The 17,012-nt window shown below is 38.4% G+C and overlaps 1 long non-coding RNA gene across 2 annotated transcripts in view; it reads left to right on the plus strand.

Moving 5' to 3' along the window:
* The window catches only part of LOC103160025, a 132,141-nt gene extending 115,735 nt beyond the window's left edge, over positions 1 to 16,406 (plus strand). For both annotated transcript variants that reach the window (XR_004771485.1, XR_004771484.1), the window contains 5 exons: positions 11,618 to 11,715; positions 13,332 to 13,537; positions 14,249 to 14,505; positions 14,650 to 14,746; positions 16,254 to 16,406. This is a non-coding gene — a long non-coding RNA (uncharacterized LOC103160025). The remainder of the gene's footprint in view (positions 1 to 11,617; positions 11,716 to 13,331; positions 13,538 to 14,248; positions 14,506 to 14,649; positions 14,747 to 16,253) is intronic.
* The last annotated feature ends 606 nt before the right edge of the window (positions 16,407 to 17,012 follow it).

The raw sequence follows: 17,012 nt of genomic DNA on the forward strand, positions 1-17,012 counted from the left end.
GTCAGTTATTCATGGACACCAAAATACAATTTCTCATCTATCCTTGGAGCACCACTCATCAATGTAGTGTTCACCATTACAACTCTGCTCCTCCTTTTTCATATTCCAATTTTTCATGTCAAGGCTTTTAAAAATAATATACTTTTATTTATATTGCATGTTTGTGTACACGCACGCATGTGTGCATGCACCAAAAGATTGTGTCAGATCTCCTGCAACTGTAGTGACAAGTGGGGAGCCACCCATCCAATAAGGGTTCTGAAAATCTAAATCTTGTCCTTTGTATGAGCAGAAAGATCTCTTAACTGTTGTGTCATTTCTTCAGTCTCTAAACATAGTATTTCATAGTCAAAGCCAAGAACTGGCTTCTCCGTTCTAGTCCATCATCTTTTCCATGAAGAAAATGGTGCTATTCTAGCTGCTGGTGTATTGTTGAAAATGCCAGAGAAATAAGTAGAGATTATTTTTTAAAAAATATTGTATTGTGGGGCTGGAGAGATGGCTCACTGGTTAAGAGCACTGACTGCTCTTCCAGAGGTCCTGAGTTGATTCCAACAACCACATGAAGTCTCACAGCTGTCTGTCTGTACCTCCAGTTTCAGAGGATCTGGTGCCATCTTCTGGCCTCCAAGGGTACCCGGCACAGACATGATGCACAGGCATACATGCTGGCAATACATTCATACACATAAAAATATTGCCTTGCTAAAACTCTAACAATTATTTTCAGTTTCGATCTGGAGTCTTGGGGGAAATTCATGGGCAAGGCAGTAACCTGGACTGGCCTAGAATTTAAAATGGAAACTAAGCTGGCCTCAGTCTTATAATCCTACTACTTCAACTTCCTGAAGGCTGTACTGTTTAGATTTTGTGTTTGCATACTTACACCAGTGATTCTTACAGTTATTGGCATCATTAATGGACCTTTTAAGGAATCTACCCAGCTGACTCAGAAAAATGCAAGAGTCACAAGTTGTGCACAGCATTTACAGAAAAGCAGTGGAATCATGTGAGTTCAAAGTCTCTAGATTAAAAATTCCTTCTTCAAAGACTCAAAATTCTTGTCGTATATCCCAACTTGAGACCCATTCCATGAGAGAGAGCCCATGCCTAACACTGCCTGGAGTCAATGCCATGATTGACCAGAGACCATAGGATAGACCCAAAGATGATTGGCAAAAACAAAACAAAACAAAACAAAATAAAACAAAAAACCCACAAAAACAGTCAATGTAATGATGGCTGAGGATATTCTGCTATAGACCTAGATTGATGCCCAATACTCGTCAGAAAGGGTTCATCCAGCAAATGAAGGAAAGAGATACAGAGAGCCATGGCCAAACTTTCATCTGAACTCAGGATATCCTACTGACGAGAGGGGGCAAGGATTGTATTAGCCAGAGGGGTCAAGGGCATCAAAAGAAAACCCAATCAACCTTGGCTCATAGGTGCTCATAGATACTGAAGCAGCAACCGTGGAGCTTGCATGCGCCTGACTTAGGTACTCTGCACTTTTGTTACAGTTGTGTAACTTGGTCTTCTTGTGGGACTCCTAAAAGTGGGAACAGAGGCAGTCTCTGACTCTTTTTCTGGCTTTTGGAACCCTATTCTTCACAAGGTCTTGTCCAGCCTTAATAGGAGGCGAGTTGCCTAGTCTTATTGCAACTTGATATATCATGTTTTGTTGATATCAATGGGAAAAGGCCTGTTCTTTTCTGAATAGAAATGGAAAAGTGAGTGCGAGGTGCCAGAGGGCAGGTGTGGGGAGGGACTTTGAGGAGAGGAGGGAGTGGAAACTGTGATACAGATACAAACAGTAATAATAATAATAATAATAATAATAATAATAATAATAATAATAAAGAATTCCTGAAATTTGAGAAGCCTGACCACCATTTCCAAGCCTGGGGGGCTGGGCACCACTATGATGAACAAGTATGTGATGGAGACAGGAGAGTGCAAGTGAAGCAGAGCTGTTTGTGCATGATAAAAAGAGGCAGAACTGGGACTGCAATGGCATGAGGAAAAGCTTGATGTGAGTGGCCGATGGTACCAACTGAGGTCATGGTGATGTATAGGCCCATGCTGCCACAGAGGGCCATGTAGGAATCTGTGATCCTATTGAAGCCAGGAATCTGTGTTGATGTCTATGGCCCATGTTACCACCAAAGGCCAAGCATATGTCTGTGGTCTGGGCTGCTGTCTGAAGCCATGTTGATATCCAACAGCCAAGCTGAGTTGGTCCAGCCCCTTGCCTGGACATGGCAGTAAAACTGGCCCCTAAGGCATGGGTATAGGAGATCTGGTGGGCTGTAAACCTCAGTTACCACCCAGGTCCAGACTCAGGGCTTGGAATTGGCCCACCCCAACATCTTTCCCATCTATGAGATGCTGGGACATGTGTAAGACCGGTCCTCAGATCCATAGCTGCAGAATCTTCATGACTCTGGGCAACAGCAAAATACTCGAATCTTGGTGGGTGTTCTATATTGATGGTGTGGCAGAAGCCAGAGGCCTTGAACCAGAACAGTGACTCCTTGCAATGAACTTTTGCAAATAAGGCTGTTGGGCAATAGGGTATACTTCGTGACATGCCACAGCTTCCACTTCCACTCTGATAAGCAAATATATGATGGCGAGGTAGGAAAGATGGAAGAACAGAATGGTACATGCACGGTGCTAGTGGAGGAGCAGGCCATGCCTGGAGGAGTCAATGAGATTATGTTTTTCATTTTTATTTTCCTTTGTGGGGAAAGTTACAAAGGTGGAGAGAAGATTTGGAGGATATGGTGGGACTAGTAAATAAGTGGGATTGGGGTGCATGATATGAAATTCCCTCAAAAATCAATAAAAATATGTAAAAAAGATTCCTGACATTTTAGGAAGTACTAGGTCAGTCAGCCAGTGAATATTGTCAACTTCATGGTAATATTTACCATAAGTAAATAATTGTTCACTATGCCTTTTATACAGCAGTGTTATGAACTTGATCACTACAACTCCAGTTCTGAGAATGAAAGTTACTCACTCCTTGTTATCTAACTGAGCAAGTTCCTATGTTTGCAAATTGACAGACTGCTCAGAAGTTAGACTAAATACTATATGGTATCTACAAAGTCTTATATTTTGGCTTATAGCTCCAGGAGGTACAGCAGAGTCAGAGATAGCTTATCATATTACATCCATAGCTAGGAAGATGAAATCAGTGAATTCTTATTTTTAAGCCCATTTCTCTTTGTACTCAGTCCAGGACTGCAGTCCGTAAAATGGTGCCACTCACACTTAGGGTGGGTCCCCTAACATCAATTAACCTAATCTAGAAAATCTCACAGATATATACAGAGCTACATTTCCATAATGTGATGATTCGAATCGGAATTATCTCCATAAGTTCAAACTTTGGAATATCTCATCAGCAATTGCTGGAAGTATTTGGGGAAGATTAGGATTCAGGCAGTTTTGGAGGAGGAGTTTTACTGGAGGTGGGCTATGAGGTTTCACAAGACTTTAGCCATTCCCAGTGTGCCTCTCAGGCTCCTACTTCAAGACCAAGATGCGAGCTCTCAGGCATCTGTGCCTTTGCTCTGCCATCATGGACTCTAATCCTCTGAAATCTTAAGCCCAAGGAAATATTCTATTTTATAAATTGTCTTGGTCATGGGTTTTGTCACAGCAAGAGAAAAGCTAACTAAGATACACAGATGCTCTAAATCCAAGTTTATATACAAGATTAACTATCACAAACTACCAAGGACAGACCCCTGCTGACTATAACTTAACAGAACCAATACTGTCTATTTGTGTGATAAAGGCTTAGTGTAGCCGAGACACATCCATTCATTTATGCATCATTCATAGCCACTTTCCCAATTATGCTAGCAGAAATCAGTAGTTGTTACAGAGTTTATGTGACATTCAAAGCCTTACATATTTATTTGGTCCTTTACAGTAAAGAAGGTTGCTTCTCGAACATTCATATGCCTGTGCATTATCAAGACATCCTGTTGAAATTCAGCTTCTGAATCAGTAAGACTGTGTATTGTTGAGCTATTCACTGGGTGAGTGTTCCCGTGAATCTGAAGAAGGTCCAGTAAGACAGTTTCTTAGCCTCACAACAGGCAGACTATGTATCTGGCAGAGTTGTTGATTGGAAATAACAAGCCCAGGGTGTCTTACATATAGTTGTCATCATAAATACCAAGTGGTACAATAGATAGGATACTTATTTTTCCTTTTATTAAAAATAGATGTTTTTATCACATAATGTATCCTGATTACAGCCACCACTTCACTTCTCCTAGTTCTTCCCTACTTCTCCTCCTATCTGGATCCATCCCTTTATATCTCATTAGAAAACAAAGAGAGCTTTAATAAATCATAAACAATATATCACAATTCTCCTTTTTTGTCTACTACAAAAAGAAAAGGCTACAACTAACATAAGAACAATAATACACAATAATTACAATAAGTATATACAATATAAAAGGCAATAAGTATATTAACAATGTCTACTCCTGCATTTGAAAAATTCAGAGAAAATATCTATTCCATTTGCATTTGACAAATTCAGAGAAAATAGTTCATTATCTATCCCATCTTGGGGAGTCCAAAGTCTTGTACCTAATTTACTTTCTATTCTAATTTGCATCATCAAATTATATTTTAATGTCTCTCAAACTATTTACACTTTATATATTGTTAGTGAGTTTCTTTACTGAGTCTGACTGTACTATCTAGTCTTCAACTCCCTCGGAGACCCGAGAAGGAAATAATATTAACTAAGTAAACAGGAAGTGCAAGCAACTAACTTCCAAACATTGTGAGAAATGACAAAAACAGCTGGCTGCCTGGACAGTCACCCAAGGTTCTTCTGCAATGTTGTGGCATCCATCTTTGGCCTACAGGCCTAGCCTATCTGACATGGTGGCACACATCTTTAATCCCAGAACTTTGATGGCAGTGGCAGGCAGATCTCTGTGAGTTTGATGCCATCCTGGTCTACAAAGTGAGTTCCAGAATTTCAGGACAGACAGCTACACAGAGAAACCCTGTCTCAAAAAAAAAAAAAACCAAGAATTTTCTGAGAGATAATAATAAAATAAAACAAAGCAAAAACTAACATGTTGGAGTTAGACAAAGCAAACAGGGATATCCCAAGAAACAAAGGCCTACATGCCTGCACACTCAGGAAACCCATAAAAACACTAAGCTGGAAGCGTATATGTATATGTATATGTATATGTATATGTATATGTATATGTATATGTATATGTATATGTATATGTATATATCCTGTGAAGACCCTGCGCATGCTGCCCTCAGTCTATGTGAGTTCATGTGAAATTTCATCATGTTAATTTGGAGGGTCTTATTTCCTTAGTGTCCTCCATCTCCTCTGGCTCTTATACTATATTTGCCTCCTCTTCCTTAATATTCCCTGAACCCTGAGTGGAGGGATTTGATGGAAACATCCCGTTTAGGGCTGAAATTTCCATCATCTCTCATTCTCTGCCTTCTGTGGATCTTTGTATTTTTTACCATCTGCTGCTGGAAGAAGCTTCTCTGATGATGGCTGGTCAAGGCACTGATCTATGAGTATAGCCTAAACAAGGTTAGATTATTTTTTACCTTGGTTCTTCAACCACAGCTTTGTTATAGTTCCTTGCTAAATTGTCTATCTTCTGCATTGGCTATATGAACAAATCAAAACCTTTATAGGCATATCCTTAGTTCCTAGCTAATAGTTATACATGGCAAATGGTCAATAGATATTTGTTGAAAGAATGTCTGTTTTATATTTGTCTTCTCTCCTAGACTACAAATTCTTAGAGGACAAGGGCTTGACTATCAGAGAGCCTGATTCAATATTTTTAATATGCTAACTAAAAACTTTTCTCTTTTCGGAGAATAATATTCTGCTCTCAAGATCCTTTTCCTTTGTCTTGAGAATGTCTTTTTTACAAGATCTTGCTCTACTATCACCTCTATTATATGACTTTGTTGGATATCCCCAGGCAGAGCCAAATTAGTTGCTGTCATTTCCTATCTGCACTATTGCAGAGCTCACTCTAGTCAGGACACCTAATCTGTGCCTTTCACAGAGCACTGCCCTTTGAAGGACACCTCACATGCTTTAATGCTCTGATATCATAGTTTAAAAACACATAATTAGTTTGGGATAAGAAGCCCTGGTCTAGCTTTCTTTTGGTTGCTATAATAAACACCACAGTCAACAGGAACTTGGGGAGTAAAGGGTTTATGTCATCTTAAGCTTCTAGGTCACAGTCTGTATTTGAGGCACTTCAGGGCAGGTACTCCTCAGGAGCAGAAGCAAGAGCTGTGAAGAAAAAACTGCTTACATATTTGCTCTTTGGCTTTTTTATGCAGCCCAGGCCCAGTTTCCTAGGATTGTGTCAGTCCCAGACAGCTGGGCCCACCCATATTACTCTTGGCCATATTGGAAATTTCAAAGCACTAAACTAATGTATGTGGATGATGGTGGTGGTAGTGACAACAACGTGGCCTTGATATTAACACACGAACGTTACTGACTGAAAACCCTTGGCCACATTAATTGTGTTCTCTAATTTCTAGGGAAATGAAACTCACTTTCTTTTCACAACTACTCTGTGGAGATATTCTTAGAGAAATTGAAAGGAAAAGTTGAAAAGGTATAAACAAATTGTAAAGTATAAACACTGCAATATGATTAGCTTAGGAGAAAATGGTATAAAATTTCAGAAAAACATGAATTATGAACATGAAGGAAATCAACTTGGTCTTAGACCAGTAGATGTTACCTCTATCCAGGTGAAATGGAAATCCTATCTCCACAAATCCTTAGAGGCAAAAGGCTCTGAATTCCTGTCTCCTCCTCCTTATATTCCTCTCTGCACTCAACTGTATCACTCCTGTCTCCACCTCCCTGGTGCTGGGATTATAGGTGTGGGATCCCAAGTGTTGGGATCACCTTTGTGTGAGTTCTGTTTTTCTTTTAGACTGTATCAATTTTGTGTGGCCTTGAACTAATAGAGATCCATTTACCTCTTAATCCTGAGTCCTTCAAATAAAGGTGTGTGCCTGGCTTCTATTTCTAACTAGTATGACTGCTTTGCTATTTTGATCTCCAGTGGCTTCAATAAATCTTAACCAATATATCACCATAGTGAAAGTTGAAAGTTTTGTTAAGACTTAACTATGGTCTGACATCCCAAATGAAGTGCCTCATTGATTCAGGCACTCTTGAGGGTGATGTCTTTTGCACTGAGAAACATGACCCACATTTTTTAAATGTAATTTTTTATTGATTACATTTGTTTTTTGACTACTTACTCTTTCCTCCCATTCTGTGCCTTCCCCACAGATCTCCTTCCAACATTCAAGCCTTTCTGTTTTGTTTTGTGACATATTGGTTTTAGCCAGGTTACTGGTTTAGAATGATCTTTTGGAGCCTGATGGGCTCACTGTTGAGAAGCTGGAGGCAATGATTGTCCCTCTTTCAGAATCCATCATTTGCCAATAGATCATCCATGAACAGTACAGTCACATGGCCACCTTCACCATCTGAGGTTGGTTATTGACAGGCCCAGTTGTGGACAGGCCCACTGCAGGCAACTAAAGCTGCTGTGACATCATTGTTGGGACAACTGAGTCATGGAGCCTGTATTGTCTTGCTATTGGAAAAAATGTGTAGAGTTAAACCATTAAATTCCTTTCTGTCACCAAAATAAGAGCATACAATTGGATGGGTATTATCACATGGTCTTTTGCATGATCCTCACTTATCACTTTAGAACCTAGCCAAAAATGGGGAAAAATCCTGCCTTCTCTGTCCACCATTTTCTACTGTTGAGAACCACCACAAAAAGCTTAAATCTGTTTGGAAGACTTGCTTCTGCTTATTTTGCTTACCATATGAAGGTGATGCATGGGCACATCCTAGTGTCCAGTGTTCTTACATATAAGAGGTCATAGTCAATATATTTCTCCAATGCCAGCTCTAGGGATGTAGGTATATGAAATACTATATAATAAAACTGAGAAGGTATTTTCTCTCTAGCATCAATTTAGTAGGAAGTAGCTTGCAGCTTCTCTTTCCTAAATGTCTCTCAAATCTATCCCCTCTTCAACCTTCTGTCAGTCTTTGTCATTCACGTGTGGTTACATCAAGAGCCATCCCATTGTACTCCTCATTTCTCCATAGCAACTTTGCAGGATATTCTATATCTACCAGTCAGGGTATCCCTTAATCCCTTTCATGGAGGAATTGTGTTCCTCATCTCAAAACTTTGTGATGGCTCCTGATGAACAGCAATTTGCCATTCTATATTATATATGGTGTGATATGTAGCATCCTCTAGAATATATTTCTTTCATTATCCATCTTAAGTGGAGTAATAAGCTGTTAGTTGGCACTAGTTGTCTTTGGTCCTCTTGATTTGAAAGGTAGTTCCTTTTTAAAATCATTTCTCATTTATTTTCCTTCTTTATAAGAGTTGCTTCTCAACTTCGTCTCCTTTCCTTCATTTACCTACTTTCCCAGTTTTATCTTTTATTTCCCTTGCCTGTTGCATTTGCTCTGTGATTAGCTTATTAGCTAGCGGTCTAAAGTGCCAGTTATAAAATACTATTGGAAAAATGTTAGGTAGGTATGATAGCATATGTCTATAATTTAATTTCAATACTTTCAATACTGAAACAGTAGGATTGCTGTAAATTGAAGGTAATTATGGGTTATATAGTGAACTTAAGATCAGCCTGAGATAGAGAATAAGATCATTCACACATACACAAACACTCAGATATAAACATCACAGACACAGACAGACAGACAGACAGACAGACAGACAGACAGACAGACAGAGAGTCAGACAGAACCAACGAAAAGGGAAAAGAAAAGTAAGGAAGAAAGAAGGGAAAGAAGAGAGGGAAGAAGTGGTGTTCTAGCTTTTTTAAAAAGGCAAATAGAAGGATGTCTTCCTTCTCATCTTAGAAAAGTGCAATTCTATTATCTTTGTCAGGAAAAACTTTAAAGAAATTTCATCTATTTGAAAGCTGTCATAAAGATGGATAGATTTGCATTTTATTTATCTATTGTTGCAGAACAAAACACACCCCAAATGTAGCAGTTTAGCAGTATTGTTACTTGTCTTCATTCTGTGGGATAAGTTACTGTAGGTTATGTATTCTTCTACTGCAAGTTGTTTGTGGGGGTTTGTTGCTCATGCAGCTACAGTCAAGTGGATACAAAATGTCTTTAATTCAGCATTTTGACACCTTAGTGGGAATGGCTTTAGAGACAGACTAACTGGAATCAGGGTAAAATTAGAGCACTCCTACATTCAGATTTTTAAATAAAGTTTTATTATCGTACTAGTTAGATTCCTTGCATGTTATGTCAGCATATTAAAGATCATAGGATCCAAAGATTTTCTTCCAGACCAGTCATGGCATGACTTCTGCTGTATAATATTGATTAAAATCAGAATTAGGGTGAAGCAGACTCAGTGTGATAGGGAGTCATGTTTCATTTGGAGCCATTTTTGAAGATTCGCATAGTTTTCGTACTCTCAAGTATTGCTCCGAGATGGCTCAGTGGTCTATTTCCTAGACTCCCTCATTTCCTCTTCTGATCATTGACTAATTCTTAAAATGGAATAGGAGTAGATATGATGTACACCACAAAGGAGCCAAGACATTTGAAAACTGTGTGTTTTTCATAAGCTGTTTGAGATATAATTGATATATAAAATTTCACACTTAATGTATCTGTTTTTATGAATTTGTATTTTAAGCATGGATCTGAGTCCAGAGGACATCCATTGAAATCTCCGGGTTCTTGTGACTTGTAACAAAGAAGTTTTCAGGATCACATAGATAATTATAGAAATAGAGACTATATATTAAGAAAGAACAAGGCACTCCCAAGAATGTTAGTGGCAAAAGATCAGGGGAAGGTTAGATGCTCTGTGATCTCCAACTATGGTCGAAAATCTCCATGAGTGCTTTTAGATAGCATCCCCCCTCTTTGGCATTTATAAATCCTGCATGCTCAGTTTAGTTACACATAACCAGCAGTGGTAAGTAATGGATGTGTTTGGGAATTCCAATCTTCCTTTTTACTTTCATATTTAAAAATTTTGATGCTTCTTTGTCTACCCTCTATTTTTCTGACATGTTTGAGCACGTGTAAACACTAATGACACCATTACCATAATCAAGGTACTTAAACAAATCCATCTACTGATATCAGCATATCTCAGGGTTTGGTAGGCACCCCAGAAGGTTTCCAATTTCCTGTGTCTTGGAACAAGGGACACATACAGATAGTAGCAGTACCAGAAACCACTTATTAGAAGAAAACACACTAGGGAAATGTCTGGAGATCTACAAAGATGACACCAACTAGCAATCTAAGCAACAGAGGAGAGGCTACCTTAAATGTCCTCACCTAATAATGAGATTGATGACTGACTTATATGCCATCCTAAAGCCTTCATCCAGCAGCTGGTGGAAGTAGAAGCAGACAGCCACAGCTAAACACTGAACTGAACTGGAATCCAGTTGCAGAGAAGGAGGAATGATGAGCAAAGGGGTCCAGACCAGGCTGGTGAAATCCACCGAAAAAGCTGTCCTGAACAAGGGGGAGCTCTTGGTCCCCAGACTGATAGCTGGATACCAGCATGGGACTGATCCAAACCCCAGGAACGTGGATGTCAATGAGGAGATCTTGGAAATCTATGGGACCTCCTGTAGTAGATCAGTAGTTATCCCTAGCATAGGTGTGGACTTTGGGAGCCTATTCCACATAGAGGGATACTCCCTGATCCAAGACACATGGGGGTGGGTCTAGGCCCTATCCCAAAGGATATGATAGACTCTGATGACCCCCTATGGAAGGCCTCACCCTCCCTGGGGAGCAGAAAAGATATGTGATAGGTAGGGCTTTAGTTGGGGGGAGGATGGTAGGGGAGGAGTGGAGGGAGAGGGAAGTGTGATTGACATGTAAAACAATCTAATTTCTAATTCAAATAAAAAAAGAAAACACACATCCCAATGAGAATAAAAGTTGGAGCAGAGAAATAGTTTAGAGTACAAAGAATTTTTGGGTCATTTTCATAGCCTGGGATTTCTGAAATATCCTCACATTTAATTATGTATACAATTTCATGTATCACGTGTCTCATTAGCATTTTAAATTTCCACTTGGTGCTGGAGGACGGTGGTGGAAGCTTATAGGATGGACCTTCTCCCCATAATTAGCCTTGGACTCCACCTCCTGTTTCCCTGTTAACACATTTATTTTTTAATAAATTGAAAAAAATCTTACAATGTGTCCCTCCTTAATATTTGAAATATTAAAAAAACAGGGAGGAGTTTAGAGGTAGTTGGTCTTTCTTCAAGCCTATTTCAAGGCAAAGATATTTACTCCTGGAAAGTATGAAGAATTTTATAGATTTATTTTTATTTAATTTTAAAAATCTACTGTGTTGTTTGATTTTTGCCAGAATATTGGGATTTAAGCTATATTTCTGTCCCTGGATAACAACATAACATTATAAAGTTGCCAAAAGATTAGAATATCACAAAACATCCTATTGTCTATTCCCTTAAGAATTAATCCAAATGGGCCTGTCAATCACCTGGACAAGAAAACACCGCTCAAAGAGCCATAACTGAAAGAAACATGATATACATGAAGACCAGCTAAGGGTATGAAGGAATAAGTATGCCTTTAATGATACATACACAGAGTAACCTATCTGTCCATGACTAAAGCTCCCCACTTTCTAACTCAGGAAATATAACTGCTTCTTTTCCTCTTTCTATTTCCCTTTTTCAGATAATAGCTAAAATGTTAAACTCTCTCTCTGTGTGTACCACCCTGGGCATTCTTATTCCTTTTATGAAGATCCCCTCTCTCTAATAAGTTGCTCCCAGGTTTCCATAGGAAAATCTGCCTAATTCTTTGACTTCTAACTTAGAAAACCCATTTTCCTCATCTCCTCCTCCCTCCTGACAGGTACTAAGATCTCCAGCTTGTCTGCCTTGTTTTTTCTGTTAATCTCTCGCAAAATTGTTGAGTTGCCCCAAGAGTCTGTTTTGAAATTCTTTTGTTTATGAGAATGAACCTACAAGAATGGACCCTGTGTTCCATGGTGCATTTGTAGGAAAATTCAACATAGTTAAAGGCATAGATGTAGAAAAATGGAACATTATTTCCAGGAACTGGAGAAAAGTGAATTACTGCCCAATTGGTATATGCATCAGCTATACAAGAATAACTGAATTCTGAATATCTGCTGCATAACATAGCACATTATCAGACACAATTAAATATACTTATTTCATTTGAGTATTTCAGACGATATTAAAACATGGGCATATAGTACATTACTTGTATTCTTAACAGTGATACTGTTATGTTTTTTTTTATGAAATTGCTATCAAATATTGAAAACTTTGTAAATGAGAATACCTTCATTCTAAGAGAAGTAAAATGTAGATGTCATCATGGATGCATTAGTATTTATTATTAATGTATTCCAGAGTCGAAGCAACTTTACAGAGACTGTGCAGCTTTTAAAATAATAAGGCTAACCACATTGCAGGAACGCATTATACATGTAATAAAAATTGAATTTACTTTAGTGAGCTTTTTTCATGCCTCCCTTTAAAAATTATTCCAGAAGAAAAATTATTTGATTGATTTCTGTCATTAAAAAGGTAATAAATTTGAGGAATTTGGATCATGCTTCCTAATATTGTTTGTAGTGTTTGGCACTTTTTTTTAATCACAAAAGAATAATTGCATCTTAGGTCTGCGAATATGTGACCTAGTCCAATAGATAATTTATGTGTAATGTGTCAAATGTGGTTATATATATGAAAAAGTTTAGTGTGATTTAATAGTCCATGTAAGATTTGATAACAGTTATCTGTAGGGGAAAGCGAGCACTTCTTTACTTTTTGATGTAGTGGTTAAATATTCAGAATTTGGTAGGTACTGAATAAATATTTGTTAAGTAAAAGAAATGTTAAAGGATGTAATGAAAATTGAAAGATACTGTATTTACTGTCACATGGCACAAATGACATGCTTGGTGACCTTGGAGTCATTAATTATCTAAGGTTTAGGTCTCTTTCAAGATAAAAGAGGGAACTAAAAATACTTCCTTCACAGAGTTGTGCTATACACAGAAGCATTGAAATGTATAGCACCATGTATGGAAAAAGTAGTGATTCTATACAAATTAATTGTAACTGTTACTTTTGTTGCTACTATAAGCATTGTATCTGTGATGATTAAGAACTGGTATGTATTTTAGTTTTGTAGGATGGAATCTGTTGAAGTGCTCGGCTATGCTGCAGTAATGAATTAGCTCTTAAATCTAATGCAAGTTGGAGGAATCTGATGTGCACATGTATACTCTGAGATGACTAAGTAATCACACTGTCCATTATCTGATTCTGCCACTTCAGCTGCATATACTTTATAATGAGATGCTATGGGAAGGAAGGCCTAGAGAATCATGTAAGTGCTTTTTAGTGCCTGAGTCTACAGGTGACAAAACCCACTCTTACTCATATTTCATTTATTTTTAACTAGTTTGCATGTTCTACCTTTAATATAAAGGTAATGAAAAGTGCATTCTTCTCCATAATGTAAGCGTAATGAAAAGGAGGAATGACTGCAGGTATGCTTCATCAATCTTCCCCATGGGATTATTATAGAGTATAAATTTACAGATTACTTAATTGACGATTAATGACTATTAAGTAATGCTTTGCTTAATAACAGGGATATGGCCTGAAAAAATATACCATTTGACAAGGTCACTGTTGTGAAAACATTATAAAAAATTTATATACACAAACTAAGGCAGAAACAGTGTCATCAAGTAAAATAATTTTATGAACCACTGTTGTAAATGTGGTCCATCTTGTTTGAAACATCATTATATTTATAAATAAATTATAAATATGGCTGTATTTATTCCTGTGTGTATTAATTTCTGTTGTAGTTGGTCTCTGAACATTTGAGTGATATTCAGGGTTAAAGCTAAGATTGCAGTATTTTCCAATATGATCAGTAAAGTGTATCTTATTTTTCTTTGTGTTTTTTCTACATTTGTGTTTGTTGGACAATAACAATGAATAAAAACTGTTCAAGGATTGACTTTAAATAGACATTCCTTTCTTTTTATTAATTAATTTTTTCATTTATTTTACATCCCTATCACAGTTTCCCTTCCCTCCTCTCCTCCAATTCCCTCCCCTGCCTCCCCGCTGCCACCCCCATCCATTCCTCCACTGTCTCCCTTCAGAAAGGGGCAGGCCTCCTATGAGCATCAACAAAGCATGGCAACATCAAGTTGAAGCAGGACCAAGCTGCCTCCCCCACCTGTATCAAGGCTGGGAAAGGGTTCCCACAAGTCAGCTCAAGTGCCAGAGACAAACAAACCAAGTTACACTATTGTCACACACATGCAGAGAGCATAGGTAGGTCCCATGCTGGCTTCCTAGCTGTTGGTACAGAGTCCCACCCCCAACCTGCCCAACCCAAACTCCCCTACTCCCATTTCCCCATGCCCCTCACCCTGCCCCCAGATTAACCAGGAGATGTCATCTATTTCTCCTTCCCAGGGAAATCTTTTTGGGCCCACTTGCTACCTGGATTCTCTGGGACTGCAGATTATATCATGATTTTCCATGCTTTATACAATTTAATATCCAGTCATGAGTGAGTACATAGATCCATTGCATAATTTTTGGCTTCTTTTATTCTGCATGGTGACATCCAGTTATGCCAGCACCATTTGTTGAAGATGCTTTCTATTTTCCGTTGCATAATATTTGGCTTCTTTTAAAAGATTAGGTGTACGGGGTTGTGGGTTGTTTTGGATATCCTGGGTACTTTGTTTTTCCATATAAAGTTGAGAATTGTTTTCTAATGTCTGGAAGAATTGTACTGGGATTTTGATGGGGATTGCATCGGATCAGTAGATTGCTTTTGGCAAGATTGCCATTTTTACTATGTTGATCCTACCTATCCAACAGCATGGGAGATCCTTCCATTTTCTTGTATCATCTTTAATTTCTTTCTTTAAAGAGTAAGCCTAGCTTCCACTGGATGGCCCTACACCAATGCACATACTGATAGCACTATTTGGACTTTGTGATTACAAAACTGTACATGGAATTGGGAAAGAGAAAGGGATTATTTTGGGAGCAGTTAGATGTGGGGAATGGGTGTGTGGATTACATCAAAACTGTGTACCTATATAAAATTCTCTAATAAAAATTAAAATATCTGATGGCCAAGGATTTTGAGCACTTTCTTAAGTGTCTGTCAGCCATTTTAGATTCCTCTGTTGAGAATTCTCTATTTAGTTCTGGACCCCGATTTAATTTCATTGTTTGGTGTTTTGGTGGCTAGCTTCTTGAGTTCTTAGTATATTTTGGAAATTAGCCCTCTGTCAGATGTGGGGTTGGTGAAGATCTTTTCTCATTCTGTGGGCTGGCATTTTGTCTTATTGAATGTGTCCTTTGCCTTACAGAAGCTTCTCAGTTTCAGGAGGTCCCACTTATTAATTGTAGATATCAATGTCTGTGCTACTGGTGTAATGTTTAGGAAGCAGTCTCCTGTGCCAATTCATTCGAGGGTATCTCCCACTTTCTCTTCTAGAAGACTCACTGTGGCTAGATTTATCTTTGATCCATTTGCACTTAAGTTTTGTGCATGGTGACAGGTATGGATCTATCTGAAATTTTCTGAATATCCAAATCCAATTGTACCAGCACCATTTGTTGAAGATGCTATCTTTTTTCCATTGTATAGATTTAGCATCTTTGTCAAAAATAAGGTGTTCATAGGTGCGTTGGTTAATATCAGGGTTTTCAATTTGATTCCATTGGTCTATCTGTCTATTTTTGTGCCAATACCAGGCTGTTTTCAGAACTATGGCTCTATAATAGAGCTTGAAGTCAGGGATGGTGATGCCTCCAGAAGTTCCTTTATTGTACAGTTGTTTTGGCTATCATGGGTTTTTTGTTTTTCCATATAAAGTTGAGTATTGTTCTTTCCAGGTCTGTGAAGAATTGTGTTGGGATTTTGATAGGGATTGCGTTGAATCTGTAGATTACTTTTGGCAAGATTGCCATTTTTACTATGTTGATTCTCCCTATCCAAGAGCATGGGAGATCTTTCCATTTTCTTTCTTTAAAGACTCAAAGTTCTTACTGTACAGGTCTTGCTTAAATTTTTGGCTACCAGAGAAGTGCAACTCAATACAACTCTGAGATACCATCTTACACTGACCAGAATGGCTAAAGTGAAAAACACCAATGACAGTCTATGCTGGAGAGGATGTGGAGGAAAAGGAACACTCCTCCATTGCTGGTGGGGGTGCAAACTTGTAAGACCACTTTGGAAATCTGTGTGGAGGTTCCTCAGAAAAATGGGAATCAGTCTACCTCAAGATCCAGCAATTCCTCTCTTGGGTATATACCCAAATAATGCACATTCTTACAATAAGGACATATGTTCACCCATGTTCATAGCAGCATTATTTGTAACATCCAGAACCTAGAAGCAACCTAGATGCCCCTCATCTGAAGAATGAATTGAGAAAATGTGGTACATTTATACAATGGAGTACTACTCAGCAGAAAAAAAGCAATGGAATCTTGAAATTCGCAGGCAAATGGATGGAACTAGAAGAAACCATCCTGAGTGAGGTAACCCACTCACAAAAAGACAAACATGGCATGTATTCACTCATATATGAATTTTAGACATGGAGCCTACAATCTTCTTCTCCAAAGAAACTAGGAAACAAGAAGGACTCTAAGAGAAAAATGCATGGACCCCAGAGAATGGAAAGGGGCCAGATCTCATGAGCTAATTGGGAGCATGAGAGGAGGAAAAGAGGAGGGGAGAAGAGGAAATGGAGGACCAGAAATGTTGAGTTTGGGGAAGAATAGAGGACAGCAGGATGAGAGATAAC

Source organism: Cricetulus griseus, chromosome X, assembly GCF_003668045.3.
Source record: "Cricetulus griseus strain 17A/GY chromosome X, alternate assembly CriGri-PICRH-1.0, whole genome shotgun sequence".
Lineage (NCBI taxonomy): Eukaryota > Metazoa > Chordata > Mammalia > Rodentia > Cricetidae > Cricetulus > Cricetulus griseus.